At 37.9% G+C, this 20,609-nt stretch overlaps 1 protein-coding gene across 6 annotated transcripts in view; it reads right to left on the bottom strand.

The window, feature by feature from the left end:
• Nucleotides 1-20,609, bottom strand: part of LOC112169292 (disease resistance protein RUN1) — an 88,423-nt gene that overhangs the window by 7,277 nt on the left and 60,537 nt on the right. The gene's annotated exons all lie outside the window — the stretch shown is intronic.

The raw sequence follows: 20,609 nt of genomic DNA, 5'->3' as shown, positions 1-20,609 counted from the left end.
ACAAATATGCCACCAATTTGGTGGTTGCTTCAGCAAAACCGACCACCACAAAAAGCATCAGTAGCACTAGGTCAGGAGGTGACCGGTTTTACATAAATTAACCCAGAAGTCTACAAACCCAGATGAACGAATAATTCCAACAAAACATTGAGCTTAAGTCGGATATTGTCGAAATTCTTCCAAATAATGATTCAATTATTTCCAATCGATCTTCTCCATTTTAATTAAATCTCCTTTCCCAGACAAAAGAATAGTCATGTGAAATCAGATTCATGAGTTTTTGTTTTTACATAAGCTCAAGGACATAGCCCAGATCAGAGAAATTGGCTCTTCAAACAAAGTTCAGGAGGTTTTTTTTTATCCCATAAGAGATTGATATTCGATCGGTGATTATGTTTGAGATTCTAGCTTCTAAGGAATTGCAGAGTGGTTGAAGAAGAAGAAGAAGATCGAAAACAGATTGCAAAGAACCCATCTTTCTCATTTGACTTGAATCTCCAGCGCCATTACTATCTTGGGCTACTTGTTTTATAGCTGAAGAAAGATGAGGATCGGGCAAAGATGAGATTTTGGAAGTGGGTTTTTGCTGGGCTTCTTTGTGCTGCTTTGGCCGCGGAGATTGGTTTTGGGGAGCTCCAAACAATTTGCTCAAACCCCTCCTTGTTCCATCTGGAGCTCCAACAATGTCGGGGTATGTAGGCTTTGGGGTGATTGGAACTTGTCATAGTAAAGTGAGTGATTAGTGGTTTTGAATTATATACGCAATTGGTTCGGAGCTGTTCCCAGAAATTGATCTGATATTCCACTCTGCATCGTCCTTTCCATTTGCCTCTATTATCTCTCATACCAACGCCTACCTTCTTCCAAAACCCACTTGTCTCTTTCCTCTCTTTTTTGTTGGAATCTGCATCTCCAAAAATTGGCTGGCTTTCCTATATTGAGATTCAAGTTTTAAGCTTGGTGAGGTTTGTACTGGTTTTGGGTGAAATGAAAGAAAAAGAAAAACAAAACAAAAAATGATGTAGGCTTTCATACACATCAATCTGCCCTCCTTTTTTTTTTTATCGTCACTTTTTTGGGTTTGGAATTTTGAATGATGTAGAAATATGTGGTTGTTGTGAACTTGTGATTTTCAGTTCATGAGCATGAAGAGAGGAAGAAGAAGAAAAGACAGAACATAGAGAGAGAGAATGCTTAGGGGGGAAAAATTAATTAAGATACAAATAGACGAAAGCGCCCTTAAAAAAATGTCACCTGACAACCTCCGTAACAGAGCTAACAACAATATGCACCATTCCTCGGTCGGGGCAGGAATCTCAGGTACCGTATTGATATTTTTCAAAGTTGAGGTACCAAATGTTATAAAGAGGCAAAGACGGTGTACCGTACGGACCATTTTTCCTAAATATTTTCATTAAATTTTAAAATTCTTCAAGAATTTATAAGGGATTTTCACCCAAAAAAAAGATTTTATAAGGGATGATGTATTAAATATCATAAAGCTAAATAATTTAAATATCACTTACGGTGTTTTCCTCAAGAACGTAGCGAACATCCTCATATAGCCATAGTCTACTGCGTCGTCCATTCTCATCAGGAGACTCTTGTCGAACAATTTCTTTTCCCATGTCTTCTAGAAGGTCATGCATCCAAATCTCATTGTCATTATCACTATATTTCACAATTTTAATTAAGGCCTTTTCTACGAGGACTTTGAGACTATACATAGGATTGAGGTCACAGCTTTGTAGGGCATTTATCACATAGCTTTGTTTGTGACCTTTAAAGAAACATGCAATATGAAGAAAAACTTCTTTCATCTGATCCTCCAATGCCTCGTAACTTCTTTTGAGAGCTTGTTGAATCTCTTGGTTAGGATATTTGTTGTAATACTCTACTGCAGCTTTCCACTCATCCTTATTCTTTTTACTACATAGATCTGACCCCAAAACTTCCAAAACTAATGGAATCCCTTTAGCATAATGTATTACCTCTGTTGCAAGTTCAAAGAACTCATCCGGACATATATCTCTTTTGAATGTATTTAAATTGAAGAGCTTTGAAGCATCTTGATGATTTAATTCCTTGATCTCATATATTGAATCGAAATTGACTCCATGAGCATTTAGCAAATTTGTATCTCTTGTTGTTATGATAATTCTACTACTTGGACCAAACCAATCACACCCTCCAGCAAGTGCTCTTAACTGATCCAAGTGGTTCACATTATCAAGAACTAAAAGAACCCTTTTCTGGCTTAGTTTTTGCTTCAGCACAGTGATTCCTTCATCAACATTGGTCACCTTAGGTGGATTCCTCTCTATTTTAGAAAGAAAATCGTTTTGTAGCTGGACAAGACCTCCATCTGAAAATGATGCTTCTTTAACAATCCTCAAGAAACAGCTGTGTTCAAACTCATGGCTAATTGAATTGTAAACAGCTTTTGCAAGTGTTGACTTTCCTATTCCGCCAATTCCCCATATCCCTACCATGTGAGGATTGTCTTGCCCTACATTTAAGTACTCAAGTATGTCTTCTACACGAGATTTAATTCCAACAGGATATGTTGCCACATTTAAAGGGGTGCATTTCATTATTTTGGTCGATGATATCTCTTTAACAATTTCATCAATTACATTCGCTTCATGCCTACAAATGTAAAACCATGGATATGAAATAATTAGTTTAAACTTTCCTATATGTTCGGTTTTTAAGGGGACGAATCAATGACAAACTAAATCATATTCAAGAGTATACTCTAATTCTAGTCCATTAGTTAGTGAAACTATTGATGCATGGGTAAGATTAAACATTATGTACTCTGTTAACTAAGTTAACTATCTGCTAATGGGATATGCATTATAAAGTTGAGATGCTTGAGATTGAACATACGTACCCTTCTTCCAAGATGTGCCACCCAGACAAAGTTGCTGCTTTTCTAAGAGCTGCCTTCCAACTCTCCACCTTCTTTAAGTTATCCGCGTATTCGCTAAGGTGAGCCAATTGCTCACCAACCTGGCCCTTCTGGTATCGTATCTTCGACGGATCTACCTTGTAGAAAACTGGATAAACGATTTGGTGCTTGGATTCTTTACATTGAATGATCTTGACAAGTTCATCCAAGCACCACTTTGAAGATGCATAGTTCGCAGAAAATACAACTACGGAAATCTTTGATCTCTCAATTACTTCGAGAAGCTCTTGTGATATATCTTCTCCTTTCGGAAGCCCATCATCTATGAAGGTCTCAAATCCCCTGTTAACCAAAATGCTGTGCAAATGGCCTGTGAAATTGTTGCGCGTATCCTCACCTTTGAAGCTCAGAAAGACATCGTGTGTGAACGAATGGGTGGAAGAAGAAGAGGAAGAGGAAGAGGCTCCGAATTGAGGTTTGCTCAGATCCATGGTGTTTGATTGAGGATGAGTGAGGAGGCTGAATTGAAAGAATTTAGGATGGTATTGGTTCTTTTTTTTGGATAGAAAAAAGGTGGCAGGGAGTGTCACCTCTCCGAGCCGAAAAGGGGATACGGTTAAAGCTCTCTCCATGGAATTCTTTACACATGTGGAACATTGAACGTAGGACCTCACTGAGGAGCCTGCTAACGTAGTAAGCAAGGGAAGAAAGACAGAATGCAAGTTGCAGGTTAATATTTTTTTTTGAAAGGGGCAGGTTAATCCGTTAATATAAGAAGTGGAATTTTCTGTATAATGTTGGTGATCTGAAATTGAGCCAAGTTGTATCTATTAGTATAATATATGCAGTGTATATCAAGCAATGAGAGCTTCCTGACAATAGTGAAGAGAAAGAGAGCTTTTTATTGATGTGAAAGTTTGAAATACAGTAAAACAGGGAATAACAGGAAAAAAAAAACACCATCTAAAGACTATACGTAGTCTTTGAGGTAAGTATAGCTTTTGAATCCATTAGCTGCAAAATTACCATATGTCACCAGAACTTCTCCTCAGAATCAATGATTCCAAATCGCATTTGAATGATTTGATATATACAATGTAATTCCCAAACTCTTCTTCAACTACTCGAATATATCCAGGCTTCAAGCACTAACTACACAAAAAACAAAAAAAAAACAATGGAGAAACCAAAGTCATTTCACTGGTAGAACAATCCTGAAAAAACAAACAACAACAACAATACACACACACACACGATTCCAAATCACATTTGATATATACAATGTAATTCCCAAACTCTTCTTCAACTACTCGAATATATCCAGGCTTCAAGCACTAACTACACAAAAAATATAAAAAAAACAATGGAGAAACCAAAGTAATTTCACTGGTACCGGTAGAACAATCCTCAAAAAACAAACAACAACAACAACAATACACAATTACACACACACACACACACACACGATTCCAAATCACATTTGATATATACAATGTAATTCCCAAACTCTTCTTCAACTACTCGAATATATCCAGGCTTCAAGCACTAACTACACAAAAAACAATGGAGAAACCAAAGTCATTTCACTAGTAGAACAATCCTCAAAAAACAAACAACAACAACAATACACACACACACACGATTCCAAATCACATTTGATATATACAATGTAATTCCCAAACTCTTCTTCAACTACTCGAATATATCCAGGCTTCAAGCACTAACTACACAAAAAACAAAAAATACAACGGAGAAACCAAAGTTATTTCACTAGTAGAACAATCCTCAAAAAACAAACAACAACAACAACAACACACACGGACAGACTTTCACAACAGCCAATGATCAAGTTCCTATTCCTGAAATTCTTACATAGCATAACCTATGAGCACCAAATGACCAATTGTAAAAAACATAAAGTTTTTGCTCTGTTTTTTTTTTTTTTTTTTTTTGAGAGAAGGAAATGCATTGCATTAAACTGCTAAACCCAATCGAGATACAAGTACAGGTATAAGTACCGGAAAGTCAAAATGACAATCCACAACCTAATATGAAAGTCAAGAAACAAAAGCGTCATCGCTACTAACTAGCTGCGCTGCCTGTAACTTTCACAAGAAAATACTTATAACCACAAAATGGAAGAAGTGGAAAAATGTCTTCACTTCTTCTCTTCAACCTAATCTAGAACTTCTTTGGTACGTTGAAGAACAGAAACTGTGGTGGCCTTGTTAAAACCTTGTTTAGATAATACCCAGTGGGAAAAACTCCAAACCGAGGAAAGAGTACCACCATACAAAACAAAACACACCACAAAAACTGCACTGTCTGTGAAGACCCAGACCTGTCACCCAAAATGGGAGAGGACGGGGGAGGGGGAAAACAAGTTGGTTGTGTCCAAAGGACACCCGTTACTGCTCTTGCATGTTTGATTGTTTAAAAGCTCCTTTACGACGCTTGGACTTGGGAATAACCTCCTTAGAGACCTATGAAACCTCGTCCAAATTGCCAGATCAGTGAGCACATCATCCAAAGGGTGGTAGACTGAAGGAGATTGATTAACTCCATGTATAACCTCTTGCGGAGAATGAGGAATTTTAGGGTCGGCAACCATCTCTCCTTGCGAGAGAAAAAGGGGAATTAACCGCAGTCAACTGTTGAAGAAGGGTTATGGGCCTGTCAAAAAGCAGATCAGCGATGATTGGGCTTGGGCCCGAACTATGTTTCAAAAAAAAAAGGGCTCCCACAACTGTCTTTAACCAGATACGACATTTTCGCATCAGCGGTTGATGCCAAAGTAACCGCTTGAGAGCCATGCACCGCCTCCAACGTCGGCATCTGGGGTTGAGGAGCCTTAACAATCTGGTTTCCGGCAGACGAAGAAGATCTGCATATCCAAATTGACTGAATTCATTGATGGTACCATAATTCCTTCCTCTTGATCTGATCGAAATCATCTCCACAATTGAGTTGAAGTCTGTCAAAAATTCTGTATCTTATTGCTTGCAAAGATTTGAATGCTCCTGCAGTCATCAAATTGAAACCCACAACAGTTATATAAATGAAGACAATTAAAACACAAAGCAAAATGAAAGAGATCCTGCAAAACAGAGTCAGAATTAAAACCCATAACAAACTAAATGCAAATTGAAATAAGGAGGCTTAAACATCGCAAAGGATGCATCTTGAGAGAGAGCCTGAAGAACTATAAAGAGATCAAGAATGGGTGACTTCAGATGGAATCACAATCGGGATTTTATTAAAGAAAAGAAAAGAAAAGAAAAGAAAAAAAAAAATTATTGTCGAAAGTTTTTGAGTATCTAAATCTGATTAGCGTCTACAGCTTTAATAATTATTGTTCCCTTCCTCCCTAAATCAAAACTGAGTATTACCACAATAAGTTTTTGTCAAATTAGAACTCCAGCTACTTCCAACAACAACAATGAAAAAACAAAGCAAGACCATCCCGGAAGGTATTCGGATACTTTCCAGCCATTTCTCTTCTGCATCACTTCTTAAAGCCCATCTTTCAAAAGCTAGTTAATTAGAAAACTAACAACAAATTCACTACAAACCAACATATTTCAACATTAACTATCTACAGTAAATTAATTAAAAGATCATCACTGTCACCTGCAGATTCACTCTCACTCCGACATCGGTAAGATCCTTCACCAACTGCTGGACGAAACACTGCAACAGAAAACCAAAACAATGTATAAATTTTCTCTAAACCATATCAATCTTTCACAAACCATCAAAGTTATACACACTCGTTTTCAATCTTTTTGATCTAATATGACTATATTCAGTTCTTCCTTGATCAACTCTATCAGCAGCAGATTGTTGTAACAATCTCTTTGTTCCTCTCGTCACATCCTTAGCTGCCATATCTGCATCAACACATATAATTCAAATAAATAAAACCAAGCTTTGTAAACATAACCATCAACACTAACAATTCTATACAAACTAATTCACCGATTCAAAATCCACAACAAAACTTACAAAGTAGTATCTGACATCCAATAAAACTTACAAAGCAACACAGTATAGAACAATGGATCCTTTAACCAATTAACGGTTTCTTTAGTATGTTATATATATATATATATATATATATATATATATATATATATATATATATATGACTCAAACCTGTTTCCAGATTTACATTTATTTTATGTGATCTAGCTATTTAGCGATCTCTGAAAGTTGTCCTAATTATCAAAATCTTATAATCTACTTTCCCAAATTTCTGTTAGAGGTGGCATGCAGTTTTGGTTCGTGTAATATCACAAGCACTATCTATGTTTTACATCTAGCTAAGTCTCAACTTGGGTTTCTGTAATTACTCGATGGAACAATAATTGTACAGAACTTTGCGCATAGGAATTTATCTAACGGAAATATAATTCATAACACGGAAATTTGCTGACGCAGTGTAAACCTCTCCATTGAGGAAACTTCACTGCGTGGCTTTTTGCGTAGCCAACACGAATAATCAATCCAATATGAAATAATCAAGTTTACAGTATACAAGTAATGTATGTTTACAACAAACACTTTCACTTAGCAACAAATGCTAACTTGTTTTACTACTGTTCTAACTTTTAACTAGATCAACATCGACTACTAGCCAATCTGTATTCGATCATCCCCGTACTCAATCTTCTCCCTGATCTTGAGAATAAATTATGCAAGTGATTAATTAAGCAATGGAATACATGAAACAAAATACTGAGAGTTTTCAAAGAAAGACTTGAACAACCACACCAGTGGTTCAAGTAAAAACTAATTTTATGCAAAACAAAACTCTACCTCATAAATCAGTTTTAAAACCCTTTTATAGGATCAAGACTCCCCCTCAAACAAATCGTATCTTAATCACCGAATAATATAAACATGGAAAGGTTTTTTAAAACTGTTTTGATCATGTAATCGGATATGCATATATAAAGAGATTTTGAGATCAATTAAAATCAATGCATATCAATTTAGAATCATGTAAATATGATATGTATTAAAGAGACCTTTATCTCAAGATCAGTGAGATAGTTTCCTTGAAATTCTCTTCATGCGATCTTCTTTTATTTCCTTTGATTCTACGAGCAATTAGGAGAGATACGCTCCTAATTCTTTGCATGTCTGTTGTCCTTGAGATCTTGGGAAAGTCATGTGTTGAAGGGAGTAGTCCAAGTACTTACAATCTCCCCCTTCGGGCAATCCCATTCAACACATGACAATTTTCCATCTTGGTATTCTTGCATGTTAGATTTTAACAGACATACACATATTGTGGACAAAAAAATGCTACTTGGATAAAGGAATCAGTTTCCATCCTTTTCCAGATCCAAGCCGAGTATCCACAATATAGTAGTAATAGTAATCATCCAAAAAATTAAGCATCCCGCGAGGTCTATGCTTATGCACTTACAAACCCAAAACATAAATAACTATTGTCCATCAGAAATTAAAAAAAAAAACGCAAAAACAGAAATAACAAATAAAATCTTTACTTCTCCCCCTTTGAATGGGAGGGCCCGTCGAACTCCTCAATAAGCTTGGTGACATTGTCCAGAAACTCCTCTTCATCAATGGAATCCGAGCTCTCCTCTGGTGCGACAGGCTCCTGCATGGCGTTGGATGGAATGGGAGCGTCAAACCCGGGAGGGTGGCGCTGCATGTTCCGGATCTCCTGTGTGAGGGTGGTCAGAGCATGACGAGTACAAACTAGAAGGGAATTCATGTCATCCATGTCCGTAGTGAGGCAGGCAATGCGCTAGTTAGCCACCATGATCTGATCACGGAGACTATCCAGAGAGACTGGAGGAGGAGCAGCAGAAGAGGTACCAGAAGAAAAGGAGCGGAGAGGAGGACTGCGACTGCGTGCACGTTGCATGCCGGGATGGAGAATCTCGGCTCTGGCAGCGGCCTGACGGCATTCCTCTGGAGGAGGCAGGCGGCGATGTCCACCAAGTTGTGTAGTTTGCTTTGTGCGAACCATGGTGAGAGAAACAGATTGGTGGACGAACCGGCACACTGAGACAGACAAGGGGAAAATCCGAGAGAGACAGAAGAGGCTATAAATATTGAACCAGTAGGGTTAGAAAACCAAAGGACACACCGGTTGGGATAGCGTCTCAAAGGGGAGAGGAATTATGACAATTTATTTTTCCGAGAAATACGCATGCAATGTACTTCTCCCCCTCAACTTAGGCTTAATCAATAAGGAATTTAAGTGCAACCAGATGGCAATCAAAGAAGGTAAACGAAGAGGCAAAAATATTCTTAGAATCTGCAATAATATCGCATGATCGTTTCCTTTGCTAAGTATCAAAGCAAGGAATGCATGTGTCATATCGAAGAGAGAAAATATAGCATAGTTCAAGCACAGTGAGCATAAATCACATAGGGAAGGAACTATATTAGAGATTATCAATCATGATGTATTCTATCAACAAATAAGATTAGTACTCATGTGTAGACCTAGAGGAGCAAAACTTGTGATGAAGTGCGTATAAGCAAGATGTGGGGCTTAGAAACACGTTTAGTGAAAGAGAGAAGTATTGACGGTGCTCAGAAGATCTCCTAAGAGATATAGGAAACATTGTTCCTGAAATATAGAGTTCTTTGAGTCAGACTTCTTTATTTTGTAATGACACATACTCATGTAACAAGACCCGTCTCAGTAGCTCCCAGACCAGATGATCTTAGGGTACTAAGCATAACAAAGATGCTCCAGGGAGAGAGTGTCGAGTTAGTGTTCGTATTCTCACAAATTTCATACATAGAACATTCACCAACTCGTTTCTTGCAAACCCTAGAAAGTTCACCACAATTAGGGCCTGGTTACTTTGAGAGGAGAGATATTTTGTATCCATTCTCGTTTCTTACAAATCCTAGAAAGTTCACCACAACTAGGACTTGATTACTTTGAGAAGAGGGAATGAGACAGCTGAGCATTTGAACTAGTTCTTCTTCAGTACTTATACTCTCTTTACAATAAACAAGAAACATGCCACCACATGTAGCTATAAGTGAAGTGGAAAACTAGGTTGCATGGATAAGTGGTTACTCATGAGTACAAAATTAGTTGTCCAGAATAAGGCATGATAATAATAGATACTGTAACTAAAGATAGTTCAAGTCACTAAGGAGGATGGTCACGGTGCACTAAGATCACAATATTCTCTAATGACATAGGACAGACATTTGTGTGTATCAATACTTGGAACATATCCCCAATGCATTCCTTAACATCTCAAATCTAGCAGTGTCAAGAGGCTTAGTAAATAAATCAGCAAGTTGATTTTCAGTGGGCACAAAGCTTAACTCAAGTATGTTTTGTTCAACCAAGTCCCTAATAAAATGATACCGAAGATCAATGTGCTTTGTTCGAGAGTGTTGAACAGGATTCTTAGTGATGTTGATGGCACTAGTGTTGTCACAAAAGATAGACAACTTACCTTGAGGGATGCCATAATCATGAAGCATTTGCTTCATCCAAAGCATTTGTGTGCAGCAACTCCCAGCTGCAACATACTCGGCTTCTGCAGTAGATAGAGAGATGCAATTTTGTTTCTTGCTATGCCAAGCAACCAGATTGTTGCCAATGAAGAAACATCCCCCTGAAGTGCTTTTTCTATCCTTTAAGTTTCCTCCCCAGTCAGCATCAGAATATCCTGCAATTTCCACATTAGTGTCGAAGGTATAGAAAATTCCACAGTTAACTGTACCAGCAATATATCGGATGATCCTTTTGACAGCTTCTAGATGTGACTCTTTAGGGTTAGCTTGAAAACGAGCACATACTCCCACACTGTAGGATATATCAGGTCGACTTGCAGTGAGATATAACAAGCTACCGATCATGCTTCTATAGATTGTGGAATCAACTGATTTTCCATCCTGATCTTCACTCAACTTTGTAGTGGTACTCATGGGATTATTGACTACTTTCTTGGATTCAAGGCCAAATTTCTTGATGAGATTCTCAGCATATTTGGTTTGAGAGAGAAAAATACCTGCATCAAGTTGCTTTATTTGCAGTCCAAGGAAAAAGGTTAGTTCACCACACATGCTCATTTCAAATTCACTCTCCACGACAGATTGAAATTCATTTACAAGATATTTAGATGTGGAACCAAAAACAATGTCATCAACATACACTTGAGCTATGATAAGATCATTTTTCACATGTTTTACAAAGAATGTTTTATCAATTGATCCTCTTGAGTACCCTTTTTCCACCAGATGGGTGGATAGCCTTTCATACCAGGCTCGTGGAGCCTGCTTTAACCCATACAAGGCTTTCTTGAGTCTGTAAACGTGATTCAGTTTATGTGGATCTTTGAAACCTTGAGGTTGTTCCACATAGACTTCTTCCTGCAGAACACCATTTAGAAAAGCAGTTTTGACATCCATTTGAAACAACTTGAATCTTAGGTGACAAGCAACAGACAAAAGCAATCTCACTGATTCTAATCTTGCAACAGGGGCAAAAGTTTCATCAAAATCGAGACCTTCAATCTGTGAATAACCTTGTGCTACTAGTCTAGCTTTGTTTCTAATTATGTTCCCTTTTTCATCACCTTTATTTCTGAAAATCCACTTGGTGCCTATTATATTGTAGTTTCTAGGTCTTGGTACCAAGTACCACACATCATTCCTAGTGAACTGATTTAATTCTTCCTGCATAGCACTAATCCATTCATCATCTAGTAGAGCTTCCTTGACATTCTTTGGTTCAATTAGGGAAACAAAACCACACTGAGATATAACATTCATTGCTATTTGATTTTCTGTGATAAAACAAAGTAAGGCATTACCTCGACTTACCTCATCTACACTTACCTGTGGAGCAGTTTGGCTTCTAGTTTTGAGACCATCAGAGATTTGTCCAAGAATGTCTTGACGAGAATGATCTTTTTGGACTTGCTTGAACCCTCTTTTCATTTGAAAAGCTGGTTCGAAGATATTGTCAGCATTCTCTTCCTGTTCATCAGTAGTTGGTGAGTCTTCTGATTCTGATCTGAAAATAGGTGATGTTTCTGCAAAAATTTCCTCCTGTCTAGTGTAGTAATCATCAATAGACACATTAATAGATTCCATAACAATCCTAGATCGTTTGTTATAGACTCTATAAGCACGACTATTAATAGAATATCCAAGGAAGATACCATCATCACTTCGAGCATCAAATTTTCCTAGTTGCTCTCGATCTCTCAATATGTAACAAGGACTTCCGAACACACAAAGGTGGTGTATGTTTGGTTTCTTACCTTTCCACAGTTCATACGCTGTTTGGTCAGTTCCAGGTCTCAAAAAGACTCTATTTATGGTATAACATGCAGTACTGATTGCCTCAGCCTAGAAGTTCGAGCTTAGGCCAGTAGAGTGCAACATTACCCTTACCATGTCTAACAGCACTCTATTTTTACGCTCAACTACTCCATTTTGCTGTGGAGTGATCGGGGCTGAAAACTCATGGAAAACACCTAACTCATGAAAGTAGTTAGCAAAAGCAGCATTATTAAACTCAGTTCCATTATCTGACCTTACTCTTACTAAGCACATGTTTGTGGACTGTTTTTCAACTATCATTCTTTGGTTGAGACCCTTGAATGATTCAAATGTTTCAGCTTTGTCTTTTAGGAAGTTAACCCAAGTGTACCTTGAGAAGTCATCAACTATCACAAGTATGTATTTCTTACCTCCAATGTTTTCTGTTTGAGCTGGTCCCATAAGGTCCATATGTAGCAATTCCAATACTCTTGTGGTAGTGGTAGAGTTTATTGATTTATGAGGAGATCTGGCTTGCTTTCCGATTTTGCATTCTCCACATATCTTATCAGTCTTACCACTTAGTGCTGGTAGGCCTCTGACACATTGTTTAGTGGATAATTTGAGTAGATCCTGATAGTTTACATGTCCCAATCTCATGTGCCATATTTCGAAAGGTTTCTTCGGCAGATCTCACAAACAAGCAATCCTGTACATTTAGAGATTCATTAGATTGAATGTGATAACAGTTATCTGAAGATCTCTTACCTCTCATAATATTTTCTCCTTTTTTTATCAAGAATCACACATCTTTGCTTGTTGAACCAAACATCCTCATAATCGTCCGCCAAGTGACTGACACTTATTAGATTGGCAGTTAAACCCTCAACATACAAAACATTTTTTAGATTAGGAATTTCAGGAGTGTTGACTGTTCCTCGTGCAAGAATTTTGGCTTTTCTTCCATCACCAAAAGTAACTGAGCCAGTAGTGCTTTCATCTTCAAATGAGGTGAACCAAGCTTTGTCTCCAGTCATGTGTCTGGAGCAACCACTGTCCACATACCAGAAATCCTTTCGCTTGTCTGCCAATGCAGTGAGTGCTACTAGGCAGGTTGCTTCAATATATGTTGAAGGGTTATCTGTACTTACACTTGTCATGAGACAGACATCACTAATAGAGTTAGTTGAATCAGAGTGATTAGAATGAGTAGTATTCAAATCCTTTCTAATCCAGGCAGGTTTATCTCTATTTTGCATGTTTGATTTAGTGATTAGGTTAGCCAATTTGTTTATAAGCTCTTTATGTTCTTTAAGCTCACAATGTAAAGATTTTACAGATAGCTTTTCCTCACTAAAAGGAATTGACTTATGTCTCTCATTGCATCTCGGTCTGATATGTCCTAATTTACCACTGTAGTGACATGTAGGAATAAAGGACTTAAAGGTTGAGTACCTGTTATGATCAGTCGAAAGCATTTGGTTCATTCTTACCTGAGTGACATTCTGAGAAGGTTTTGGTTCCTTGTCAGCCCGTGTGATATTATCCTTGATGACTTGGGTGACTGGATCACTTTTCTCCACTTTTGAATTTGACTCTCTCACAAAGTGTGTGCCTTTGGAGCTTTCTCCAGAATATCCAAGTCCGAATGTATCATGGTGAGTTTTTTCGGAGCTGAACAGTCTAGATGCTGTTGCAGAGCTTATTTCAAACTTTGTGAACTTCTCTTGAGTGGACTTCAGCTCTTTCTGCAATGATTCATTTTCAGTTAGCAGATTTAAGTTTAAAGAATGTTGTCCCTTTACCTCAAGTTCAAGAATCTTGATTTTGTTTTTCAGTTCATCACATTGTATCTTCCAGGTCTGGGAACTTTTGTCACTTTGTGAGTTCTGCAGCTCTTCTATGAATTTGTTCCTTTCTTGTTCCCAAGTGTTTTGAGAAGTCCTCCATTTAAGCTCCAACTTCTCATTCTTAGCCTTCAACATTACAATTTCATCTTCCAAACCTGCATTTTTGATTAATGTGGCTTTTGACTCTTTATAGAGTTGTTTGCAGCGGACATTAGTCTCATCATCTGAGAATTCTTCATCACTTTCATATTCAAGTGAAAAAGACGACACGAAGGCAACATTTTCAACCTCCTGATGTTCATCATCACTCCATGTCGAGAGGAGGGATTTATTGTTGCTGTTTCCATGCTTCCTGTTACCACAATCAGTAGAAATATGCCCATAGCCACCACATTCATAGCATTTTATTCTTCCAGATTTATTTGTTCTAAAATTTCCTTTGACGTTGTTATCATTGTTAACAACATTTTTCTTGGGAGCATTGAAATTTTGAGAGGGGGATTTATTTCTAAGAAATTTTTTGAACTCTTTGGTCAGAAGAGCAAGATCAAGTGATTCATCTTCCTCTTCTTTCCCTTTCACAGCCTTGAAAGCCACACCTTTGGATTTCTTTTCAGGTTTTAGTCTCAGTTCATAAGTTTTCAGATTTCCAATGAGTTCATCCAAAGGGTATTCATCAATGTCAAAAGAATCCTCTATACTAGTGACTTTAGAGTGAAACTTTTCTGGTAAGGCTCTAAGTATTTTCTTGACTACCTTATCTTCATCAAAAGGGGCACTTAGACTACGACATTGACCAGTGATCTTTAGTATTCTACCATGGAAGTCATCCACAGTTTCATCATCTCCCATGGTCATAGTTTCAAATTCATATATCAGACCTTGTAGTTTTTGTGCACGTACCTTTTTGTTTCCTTCATATGTAGTCTGCAACAGATCCCAAGCTTGTTTCGCAATGTCGCAGTGACTAATCCTCAGTTTTTCACGTTCAGAGAGAGCAGTGAAAATGCTATTTTTGGCTTTGAAGTCGGCTTGAAGATCACGTACTTCTACGTCAGTCCAGTCCTTTCGTGGCTTAGGAATAGAGACTGATGAGCCCTCACCTTTAGCTGGGATTATTGGTGTCTTCCAGCCATTTTCCACGATGTTCCATACATGTTCATCTTGCACATACAAGTATGATTCCATGTATATCTTCCATTGAGTGTACTTTTCACATCCTCCATCAAACCATGGAGGACTATTAACAGATCCACCAGCAGCCCTATCTCGATGTTGTTCCATCGTCCCTGCAATCTACTAGAATATTCTAGAACCTGCTCTGATGTCAAATGTAATTACTCGATGGAACAATAATTGTACAGAACTTTGCACATAGGAATTTATCTAACGGAAATATAATTCATAACACGGAAATTTGCTGATGCAGTGTAAACCTCTCCATTGAGGAAACTTCGCTGCGTGGCTTTTTGCGTAGCCAACACGAAGAATCAATCCAATATGAAATAATCAAGTTTACAGTATACAAGTAATGTTTGTTCACAACAAACACTTTCACTTAGCAACAAATGCTAACTTGTTTTACTATTGTTCTAACTTTTAACTAGAACAACATCGACTACTAGCCAATCTGTATTCGATCATCCCCGTACTCAATCTTCTCCCTGATCTTGAGAATAAATTATGCAAGTGATTAATTAAGCAATGGAATACATGAAACAAAATACTGAGAGTTTTCAAAGAAAGACTTGAACAACCACACCAGTGGTTCAAGTAAAAACTAATTTTATGCAAAACAAAACTCTACCTCATAAATCAGTTTTAAAACCCTTTTATAGGAGCAAGACTCCCCCTCAAACAAATCGTATCTTAATCACCGAATAAGATAAACATGGAAAGGTTTTTTAAAACTGTTTTGATCATGTAATCGGATATGCATATATAAAGAGATTTTGAGATCAATTAAAATCAATGCATATCAATTTAGAATCATGTAAATATGATATGTATTAAAGAGACCTTTATCTCAAGATCAGTGAGATAGTTTCCTTGAAATTCTCTTCATGCGATCTTCTTTTATTTCCTTTGATTCTACGAGCAATTAGGAGAGATACGCTCCTAATTCTTTGCATGTCTGTTGTCCTTGAGATCTTGGGAAAGTCATGTGTTGAAGGGAGTAGTCCAAGTACTTACAGTTTCTCAATTATTGCTAGGTCTCAACTTGGGTTTCTCAATTATTTCTCAATGTTGATGTGCTTATATATCTAGCTAGGTCTCAACTTCAGTTTCTCAATTATTGCTTATGGAATTATATCTACAAAAAGCAAAGGGGCAAGCTATATTTCTTAGCTTAATTAATTAGTGAGTAAAAGAGTGGGAAGAAAGAAGCACTTCCTCTATCTATTTATAGACAACTCATACACTCATCCATTGCTTCCCTCCCACACCACTAAGAGCTCTATAACAATGGCTTCCAAGAAGGTCGAGACCATTATTGCCAGAAACTACTTAGAGATGGAAAGGGAAGATGGTAGTGATTCCAAGGCTTCTGCTAAGAGCAAGCTATCGACGTTTTTCTGGCACATATATACATGTGTAAATACAGAACTGTAACTCAAAATGAAGTTTAGTATAGTGAAAGGAAGACTTAATGATACAGACCTTAGTTTATAACAATCAAAATGAAGTTCACACAATATAACAGCTACATTCATGTATTGACTTCACTCAAAACTTTTTCATGCACATGTATTATGCAAAATAAATTGGAATTATTTAATGTAAATGATGCTTCCTTAACTATCTAATACATAACAAATACTGGGGTTTTGGTTTGTTCTATCTATTTTACAGTGCAAAAAAGGTGTAGTTATTCAAAAGCTACAGCAGACACTACAGAATGAAATCAAGTTTCATATACAAAGATTTCAATTAGATGATCTTTAATTAACACAAAAAAGGAAAGAACAAAGGTATTTTTTTTTTTGATAAATTGCAAAATTTCAAAAATCAATCAGTATCAAGATAAACATTACTTAACTTGTTCCAATCAATAACTTTGTGTTTTTTTTTTCTGACCTAGTTTTGCTCTGTTAGGGTTTGCTTTCTAGGGTTCTAGAAAGAGAGTTCTCTTTACCATTTTTAATGGAAATTCTTAGCTGGAATTGCAGGGGAATCTGCAACGACACTACTAAACGGGCATTGAAAGATTTGATCGCCCAAAACAAACCTCAGGTTGTGTTTTTTTGTGAGACGAAGATAAGCAGGTAGGAGGACTTTTGATCTCTGCACCTGGCTTTAGGTTTCCCGAACTCCAAAGAGGTTCTTAGTGATGGACTGGCTGGAGGATTGGGATTGTTCTGGCGTGCAGAAATCGATCTGAGGGTGTGCACGAAATCAGTGGATCACATCGATGCGGAAGTTCATGGAGGTCCTGGTGATCCACGGAGGCGCCTAACGGGGTTTTATGGCTATGCTCGTACAAATGACAGAGATCGATCCTGGCAACTACTAAAGGATTTGGGGGATATTGATTCACTGCCTTGGGTAGTAATTGGGGACTTCAATGAGATCCTTAACAATGAAGAGAAAATCGATGGGCCACCTAGGGTAGAGAGGCAGATGAGGGGATTTCGTGAGGCGCTTGGCTACTATGATTTGATAGACTTGGGTTTTCAGGGGCCTAGGGCTACATGGTGGAACTCAGAAACCCATCTCAGTTTAGACCGTGCAGTTTGTACTCCTTGGTGTGATGTTTTCAGATTTGTTAAAGTCACTCACCTCCCTCCTAGTGATTCCGATCACGTCCCAATCCTCCTTCAAGTTAGTGAGGTTCCTATTCCTAAGCGGCCAAAGCATCATCGTTTCAAGTTTGAGTCATTTTGGTTACAATATCAAGAGTGCGATCCGCTTGTGCAGCAATGTTGGCAGACTGAATTTACAGGGGTTCCCATGTTCCAGGTAGTCCAGAAGATTGCTTATACCCGGATTATCTTAGACAAATGGCAGAAGGAGACTTTTAGGCATAGGCAGCAACAGATGCTTGGAGTACGGGTCAGACTTGAAGAGTTGTTGGATTCTACTTCTACAGTGTCAATCCAGGAAGAGAAAAAAAAGATTGATGGACAAACTACAATCTCTTCTCTCCCAAGAAGAATCGTTTTGGAGGCAACTAGCAAAAGTGATGTGGCTAAAAGATGGAGACAGAAATATGGGCTTCTTCCACCGTAAGGCATCTAACTGAAAACGTAAGAATGCTATACATGGATTATTTGATGAACATGGAGTTTGGTGTGATGATGATGATGGTGTAGAGAAGGTTGTCACGAAGTATTTTACTGATTTGTTCACTGCGTCTCCGATTGATATGGAAGCTATGTCGCAGACTTTGGAGGCTATACAGCCTAGGGTAACACCGGAAATGAATGCTCAACTATGTGAGCAGTATTCGGACGATGAAATTAGGTGTGCATTATTCCAAATATATCCTACAAAATCACCAGGACCAGATGCCCCCACTTTTTTTCCAACATTACTGGAAGGATATTGGGAAGGATGTGACAGAGGCCGTACAGGATTTTCTACATACTGGGATTTTGTTAAAACAAGTGAATTATACTCATATTTGTTTAATTTCAAAAGTCGATAATCCTGTGAGGATGTCGGATTTACTGCCTATTGCACTGTGCAATGTTATTTACAAAATATGCTCGAAAGCCATTGCAAACAGGCTCAAGGTTTTGTTGCCGGAGATTATCTCACCATTTCAAAGTGCATTTACACCTGGTAGACTAATTACAGATAATATACTAGTGGCTAATGAGATTGCTCACTTCGTACACAACAAGAGGGGAGGGCAAGAGGGTTTCATGGCTCTAAAGTTGGATTTAAGCAAAGCGTATGACCGAATGGAATGGGAGTTTCTCGGGAGGGTTTTGGAAAGATTTGGTTTTACTTGAGTTTGGATTGATTTGGTTATGCAGTGTGTAAACTCGGTAAAAATTTCCTTCTTGCTTCGGACAAAGCCTAGGGGACTAGTTACACCTAGCCGAGGATTGAGGCAGGGTGATCCACTATCACCTTATTTATTTTTGATAGGTGCAGAGGGCTTTTTGGCACTTCTACAACAGAAACAACATCTTGGTTTGTTGCCAGGCATTGAGGTTTGTCAGGAAGCTCCTTTTGTTAATCACTTACTTTTCGCTGATGATAGTATGTTATATGCTCAAGCTTCTCTTGAGGCTTGTTATGAAATCCAGGATGTGATTGAAACTTATGCAGAGCATCAGGACAACTTGTGAATTTTGATAAATCTTCAGTTGTGTTCTGTAAAAATGTTGGTATAGATTTACAGGAAGAGGTAGCTTCCTTGTTGGGGGTGGGGGATTGTGGAGTCCCATGAAAGATACACTACTACAAAAATTGAATCAGACGATGGCTAAAAACGTCGTCTGATATGGAGGCAAAGCGTCGTCTATCAAGGCGCCGTCTAATGAAGATCAATTTTAGGGAACCGTCGTGTGAAGGGCTTGGCAGCATGTCGGCAGCATGCCGGCAGCCTGTCGACAGCATTAGTTGTTGCGTGACTATTCTTCAGACGACGGGCGACTTTAGAAACTGTTGTGTGAAGGCAATTCAAAGGACGGACGACTTTAGAAACTGTTGTGTGAAGGCAATTCAGAGGTCACTTTATTTTATGCCCGTTGTGTGATTTTCATTCAGACGACAGTTTTTCAAAGTATCCATTATCTATTTTACATTCAGACGACAGTTTTTATTTTTGGGTCATTGTGACTATTGTGCACATACGATAGTTTTTTTGCGGTTATTGTTGTCCTAATAGAATGATTGAATGCATTATGTTTGTTGGATGTGGAATCAAAAAAGACCAAATTAACTGATCAATATATATATATAGAAGAAATTGTTATAATTCACATCATGCACCAAAATGGATTGTGCAAAGTTAATCTTTTATCCCCAAAAGGAGTACATCTAATAGTGCTCTCCTAGCAAAATACATCCAGAAATTTACTTGTGTCTAGCTTTGCTGCTCTCATGGCCTCATTGGAGTCTAGCTTTGGAAGTTTCCAAGCACTAACTCTGTAGGATTGCATGTAATACCCTGATCCTCTGAGATATCCATAACCCAATGTCTTTAAGTTGCTTGTTTCTTAAAGCATCTTGCTGGTTCATGGATTACAAGCTCTCTAAAAGAAGATCATGTCCTGCTCCCTCAACAATCACAATAACCATATGTTCATTTTCTGAGTCGTTTTTCAATGAACTCAAAAAGTCCACCTCGTCCTTTTAAGAAAGAAAGAAAGGGGGAATCTGGAATCAAACAATAGTCCACATCGCGACTGGCAAGTATAGCATACATAGCTATGAAACCTGCAACATGAATATATAGGTGCTATGTACAACTGCAAGCAGTCAACAACAAAATCAGCATGACACAACCAAATTCATTTAGCATCTAATGTTGTACAAAAATATATTGACGAAGCTGCATACGTACTATAGTTCATAATCCACAAGTTAACGACATATGAGGTTGATAT

The sequence above is a fragment of the Rosa chinensis genome, chromosome 6, assembly GCF_002994745.2.
Source record: "Rosa chinensis cultivar Old Blush chromosome 6, RchiOBHm-V2, whole genome shotgun sequence".
Taxonomy (NCBI): domain Eukaryota; kingdom Viridiplantae; phylum Streptophyta; class Magnoliopsida; order Rosales; family Rosaceae; genus Rosa; species Rosa chinensis.
The sequence above is the reverse complement of the archived record's forward strand: the minus strand, read 5'-3'. Positions and strand labels throughout refer to the sequence as shown.